At 56.1% G+C, this 6395-nt stretch overlaps 1 protein-coding gene across 1 annotated transcript in view; it reads right to left on the minus strand.

Moving 5' to 3' along the window:
- The window catches only part of ALG6 (ALG6 alpha-1,3-glucosyltransferase), a 20290-nt gene extending 20048 nt beyond the window's left edge, over positions 1–242 (minus strand). The window contains exon 1 of the mRNA XM_027883127.1: positions 149–242. The gene's annotated coding sequence lies outside the window, so the exon portion shown is untranslated. The remainder of the gene's footprint in view (positions 1–148) is intronic.
- Positions 243–6395: the final 6153 nt, after the last annotated feature.

Consider the following 6395-nt stretch of genomic DNA (forward strand, 5'->3'; position numbering starts at 1 on the left):
CAGACCCCCGCTCTTCTCAGCCCCCGCAGTCCCTTCACCCCTCAGCCCTCCTCGCCTCCCTCAGCCGCCCCAGCACTGTCAGCCGCCGTCAGCCGCCGTCAGCCGCCCTCAGCCCCCTCACCTCCCTCACCTCAGCCGCCCCGCTCGCCCCTCACCTCAGCCGCCCCGCTCCGTCCGTTCCCGCCCTCTCTCCCTCCCCGGCTCGGCCGCCACGCGCGCTTCCGCCTATGAGGCGCCTTCCGGGCGGGCTGTGCGCACGCGCGGGGCGGGAGCCTGGGAGTCCTGCCTGGATCCGCAGGGGGAGGGATCCTGCGTGGATCTGCGGGGAACCGGAGCTCTGAGAGAGCTGGGGATGTTCCCCTCGAGAGGAGGAGGCTCCGGGGAGACCTTAGAGCCCCATCAAGAGCCTAAAAGGGCTCCAGGAGAGCTGGAGAGGGACTCTGGACAAGGGCCTGGAGGGACAGGACAAGGGGGAATGGCTTCCCACCGCCAGAGGACAGGGTTAGATTGGATGTTGGGAAGGAGTTCTTCTTCATGAGGGTGGTGAGGAGCTGGGATGGAATTCCCAGAGAAGCTGTGGCTGCTCCACTCCAGGCCAGGTTGGACGGGGCTTGGAGCAGCCTGGGATAGCAGAAGGTGTCCCTGCCCGTGGCAGGGGGTGGGACTGGATGAGCTTTAAAGTCCCTTCCAACCCAAACCATTCCATGATTCCGTGTCACATGTAGTGCTCACATCTCCACGGCGGCAGTTCCGGGAAGCGGGAGGATGCTCTAATGGGTGTTACTGATGAAAAGCACAGTCCTGGCACAGGGGAAGACCAGCTCTTTATTCAGGCGATGAATCTGAGTGTGGGTTCTTTATCACAGAAGGAAGGGAGCAGCTGGAAGACTTGTTCTTCAACACACCATGTCGCTGGGAAGAAGCTCCTCATCTCATCCCACTCCCTGCCATGGACAGGGACACATTCCTCCAGACCAGGTTGCTCCAAACCCTGTCCAGCCTGGCCTTTCCTTCTGGCCGTGTGTCTAACTGGAAGTGAATAGAAAACCGATTATTTTTAAAACTAACACCACTTACTGAGATTTTCATGGCCAAACCTTCCATATGAGCTGCCAGCAGTGCTCTCCTTGAGCTGGAATCCCAGGACTGAAAGTTGTGATGGGTTTAAACACAACTGCTACCAAATGGAAGTGTGGTCAAGAAGTGTCCCATTACTTGTAATAGAAATGTTGAAGTAACCAGAGATTATGGGAAAGAAAGACATAATTTATTATTTTTTTAGAAGCACATGTTGTTTTTAAAATAAATTAGCACTATGAACGCAGTATTCCATGACACCAGAGATAGGTTTTCCTTCTTGATGTTCTTCCAGTGCAATAACATCTAGAATAGTGATTTCCACTATCCGAACCATTTTTGAGTGTAAATTGCTTGGACATCCTGATACCTCCTACATCTGCCATCATTTCTGTCAACTGTGGTGCTACCTCAGCCCAAACAGTGTGAAGAGATGAAAGTCTGAGGTCTTAAACTGACAAAGGTAAAAATCACACCTGTCTGCTGTTTTACCAAGGTGTTTGGAGCCGTAATCCTGTGGAAAATGGCAGATTATGCCCATCAAATTTTACACAGTTTATCCAATCTGTTGTACTCCATCACTTATACTGCTGCTAAGTGAAATGCTTCTATTTCAAGACTGTGATAGGATTTTAAGGGGTGTCTCGAGATCACACCTCTGTAAAATAAGCATAATCCTAAAAACTCGTCAGCTACAAAGTAACTTGGAATACAGAGTTACACCTCTAGAATCCACCGCGGCTGAAGCTGGTTTATGACACCGAAAACATGCGATGCAAAGTGAATTCCCAGCCTAAGCCCGGGGGAGAATCACCGAGGCAGATTCCTATTTCAGTCCTCCTCCCTCAGCCCCTCTCTTCTCTCCCTCTACTCTCCCCTCCAGGATTTTCCATGCCCTGAATTCCCCAAACGGCGAGGCCGGGGAGCACAGCAGCGCTCAGCCACCCCCAGTCCATGAGAGTTGCCTGTGGACTCCTACCGCAAAAAATGAAGTTTTCTGTTTTACCTTGCAGGTTATTNGGCTGACCCCCCGAAACAGGCGGGCCCCGAGTGCGTCTGGAACACGAGGAAGAGTCCACAAAACTGCCCGAGCTGCCCCAGGAGGCAAAATCCCATCGAATTCCTTCGGGAACTGTCCCCCTGCCCCACACCCGCAGGAGGGAGAAAAATCTCCCCCCCCCCCCCCCCCCCCCCAAGCAAGTCCTTGTGTCTTTCCCGGAGTGGAACACCCCCGAGGGCCCAATGAAGGACGAGGGATGGCGCTTCCCAAAGCGAAATGTTGCCCCCCCCCCCCTTCCTTTGTTTCTGGCCCAGGTCACAAAGCCGGGGCCGGTGGGATGGGGAGCGAGTGAGCCGCATTCCCAGAGCCGGGAGGAGCGCTCGGAGTCGGGCAGCGCTGGGATGTGCGGGGGGTGCCCGATTAAACGCCCCCGGTACCGCTGGCGCGGACCCAAACCAGTAACCCCCGAGGAACAGGGAGCCGTGTCCCAAAGGGGTTCGGTGTCCCCTGTGGATGATTTTCTCCAGCCATCTCCCTGTAGGACAGGGAGAAGGAAGGTGTCCGATGGGCATCGCTCCCTTGGTGCCCCCGGAGCGCTCCCAAAGGTGTTTCCTCTGGGAAACCCGGCCTCTGTTCTGCCCTCCCGCAGCTCCGAAGTGGGGTCTCCGAACGCTACCCCGCCAGGAACACGGCTTTGCTGAGCCGGGGAACTGGGGGCGGAGAGGGGATGCCCCGAACGCTGAGGCTCCTTACAAAGGAGCAACGTCCACGCGCGACAAACACACAATATCCACAAAAGATCTTTCCCTGCCTTTTCCAGCGCTCGTCGCAGCCTTTCAATACCCATTAGCCCGTAACTTTGAGCCCCGCGCTCTGCCCAGGGACAGACCATGGTGCTATAAATAGGCGGTGTTGGGAGACGGCAGAGCGGAGTGGGGGGAAAAGGGGGCTCCACTCCCGCGGCCCCCGCAGGGAAAGCGAGAGTTCCTCGGGAGCCCCGCATCAGCAGAGGAAATTGCCCTGATGAGCCCATCTCGTCCCTTTTTCAACCAGTGTGATGGTTTAGAGGATTAGGGCCAGATCCCATTGTACATTCCTTCCCCGGACGGAGGGAGCGTCGGGGCCATAATTGTAATAAATAAGGGGGGAGAGTGTCAGCGGGGTGGGGGTGGCTCTGGGTAAACTCTCCGGGCTGCGAGGAGGGTCATTTTCGCCGTGTTTCGGATCTAGTTACTTCCAACACACCCCAGGGACCGACGTGACACGACTTACACTAATGGGCATCTGTCACCGGCCGTGTCAAGTTGTGCCATATGCGTCGGACAAGTTTGTGGAAAGGAAAAGCAGAGAAAGAACAAGGAAAAGAGTTTCTGTGGTCTGGTTGAGGCCCGTGGGTGCGGAAAGCAAACCAGGACATGGTTCTCCAGGACGGCTCCCCCCGGCCTGCCGCTCCCAGTCCGGCTATGGGGGCTGCGCCCACTCCTCTGGGCAGCACAGTGCCAGAAAGCCTCTCCCGTCCCGGCTGCAAACCCTCCCCTATTTGGGAACCGAGTTCTGGCACCCCCGGGACCGCCGAGCCCCGCCGGTAACTTTGTGCCGATTCGGTGCCGTCCCGAGCGGCTGCGGACACTGGGTATCCTGCCGGGCCCCTGGAGCTCTCCCGGTTCCCCGGGGTGCTCCCGGCCCCGGGGGCTGTGGGGGTGATCCCAGCCCCGAGTGATGTTCCAGAGGATGCGGGATTCTCCCTGTCCCGGGGGTGTTCCCGGCCCCGGGGGGGCGCACCCGTTCCCCGAGGGTGCAGCGGGAGCTGCCGCGCCCCCCGCAGGCCCCGGTGCGCCACTGCAGCCCCGCGGCCACCGGGAGCGCCCCCCGCCCGCACGGCCCCGCTGCCGCTCACGGCCCCGCGGCTGCGGGACCGGCGGCTCCCCCAGGGAGGGGCGGCTGGGCGGGGGTCTCACCGCGGTCCTTCCCCAGCCCCGCGCCCTCCCGGTGCTGCCCGGCCCCGGGGGCCGCAGCCTCCCCTTCCCGGGAAAAGGCTTCTCCTGGCGGCCGCTGTCCTCGGCGATCGAGGGGAGACCGGGGAGAGAAAGAGAGGACAGAGGGAACGGAGGTAGAAGCGGTTCCCGGTGGGAGGCGGCGGGAGGAAAGTTGCCGGTGCCGCCGCCGCCGGCGCGCAGATGCCGAGCCGAGGTATTGCTGCTATGTGGGGAAATATGAGCGAGTAATTTTATAAGTAACAAAGGCTGGGGAATGGAATGAGCCCCTGTTATCCGGTGTCCTCTGGAAGCCCTGGATCAGCAGCTTCTTGAGCCTCGCAGCGACCCCGGGCAGAAGCTCCTTCCTTTTTTCCCAGGGGATCCGCTAAATATAGAAACCCCCTCAATCGCACAGATCACCCACCATTTGCTGTTTGTGTAAAACCGATTACCCAGACACAACTGTGAAACAACCCGCTCCTCCGACACCGCCACGCACCGCCACATTCCGCTCCGCGGGGTTCTGCAGGGCCGTGGGTGCCCGTGCAAGGCCCCGCGTGTCCCCGCTCCCTCCAGGTTCTCCCTGTCCCTGGCAGATGATTAGCGAGTCCTTATTTATAAAGTTCAAACGATCTCATCACCGGGGCTGTTCGGTTTATTTTAGTCTATGTATGCAGAGGTATAAATATTTACTTAGGAAGAAATAATATTTACTGCTTACCAGGAAAGCAAGGACACTTTTATTTATATATTTATTTTAAATCCGCGGCTGCCAGCGGGTTGTTGGAAGGGAAATAAGCGCCTGGTCCAGCTCCTCCCGCAGCCGAGCCTGCCGCATCTCGCCTGCATTTCACGCCGCCGATTTTCCTAACAAAGACAACGAATTATTTGGGCGGAAAAGCAAAATCCACGAAGGTTTTCAAAGGTGACAAAAAATGTCACGTTGTAAGAAGAAGATAATGAAGTACCAAACACTGTCAGTGCACAGAAGAGACCGAGATGTCTCCAGGCTCGACACCACAAAGCGCCGCTTTAAATATTATAACGCTACATATTAATTCTCTTCTCTCTCTCTTTTTTTTTTTTTTTTTTTTTCCATCTTGGCCAGCTCTTTACTTTAGCCTCGAAAATGTACTTGAATTTTTTTTTTTTTTTTTAATTTTTCGCAGCTGCCGTTCAAGCTGAGCTATTGGGAATTACCTGGGAAAGGCCGATTGCTTCCCGCGGGAGGAACCGCTGCTTTAACAGCGATAATTTTCCTGATCGAAACGAAAGATTCGCGTTCGGACATCGCACGGACACGGCTTGAATGTATATAATTTTTTTCATATAAAAAAAATAACAAACATTGCTTAAACCGACCCAACGTGTTTTATTTAAAACAATTTCCCTTATAATTAGCCCCGAACGCCGACCCAAAGCGTACCTATTCCGACCGGGAATCCCTCAGCCCCGGGATGCGGGGCCGAAGTCAGGCCGAGAAAAATTTAAATATTTAGGGAAACATCACGGCGCGGTTGAGGGAGCCTCGGATCTGCAGGGGAAGGTTGGATTTTGGAGGAATCGGTGTGATGTTGGCCCCACCGCTGCGACTGCTCCGGTAACGAGCAGGGCCGGTGGCTTTCGCTGCGCGGCCGCGCAAAGCACATCCCGAGCGGCGGCAGGTGCCGTGGGAAACCCGCCCGCAACGCCCCGCACCGCCACCCGCTGAACCCAAACCTCTGCAGGGATGGAGAACCGGAGCTCCGCGGCCGCGCCCCGCGCGGTTCTCCCCCATCCGCGGTTCTCCGCGGCCGCACAGCCCGTCCTGCGGGCGGGGGGTCACAGAGACGCCGCTCACACAGAGACGGGCAGAGCATTTTAAAAATTTATTTACAAAGTTGTGTACAACACGAAGAGATAACATTTAGAATACATATATTCATTCATATATAAACAGACTTCTATAATAGAATGACAGCGTTTTTCCTCCTTTTTTTTTTTTTTCTCCAAAATTCTCTCTCTCTTTTTTTGTTTTTGTTCGTTCGTTTAATATTTAAAATTTCCCACGCTTATTTTCTTAATACAATTTCGTTTTCTCGTTTGTTCGTTTATTTCGGATAAAACCGCCCGGAGCGCCGGAACCTTCAAAAAAAGTGAAAGTTCGCAGCTCCTTAATCGCGACCGTCATTTCGCCTCTTTAGAAAAATAAAAACCCCGAAAGCAACGTCAGTGATTTTTGATACAAATATGTACAAGCGGCGGTGGCCGGTGCCCGCTGCCGCCCCGAGCCCCGGCGGCCGCGGAACCCCGAGGGGGCGGCCGGAGCCCCCCGGGGCGATGGCCGGGGCTACCGCCCGGGG

Source organism: Empidonax traillii, unplaced genomic scaffold (genome assembly GCF_003031625.1).
Source record: "Empidonax traillii isolate 1590-97213 ecotype Southwest subspecies unplaced genomic scaffold, ASM303162v1 scaffold118:size1038473, whole genome shotgun sequence".
NCBI classification, from domain to species: Eukaryota; Metazoa; Chordata; class Aves; order Passeriformes; family Tyrannidae; genus Empidonax; species Empidonax traillii.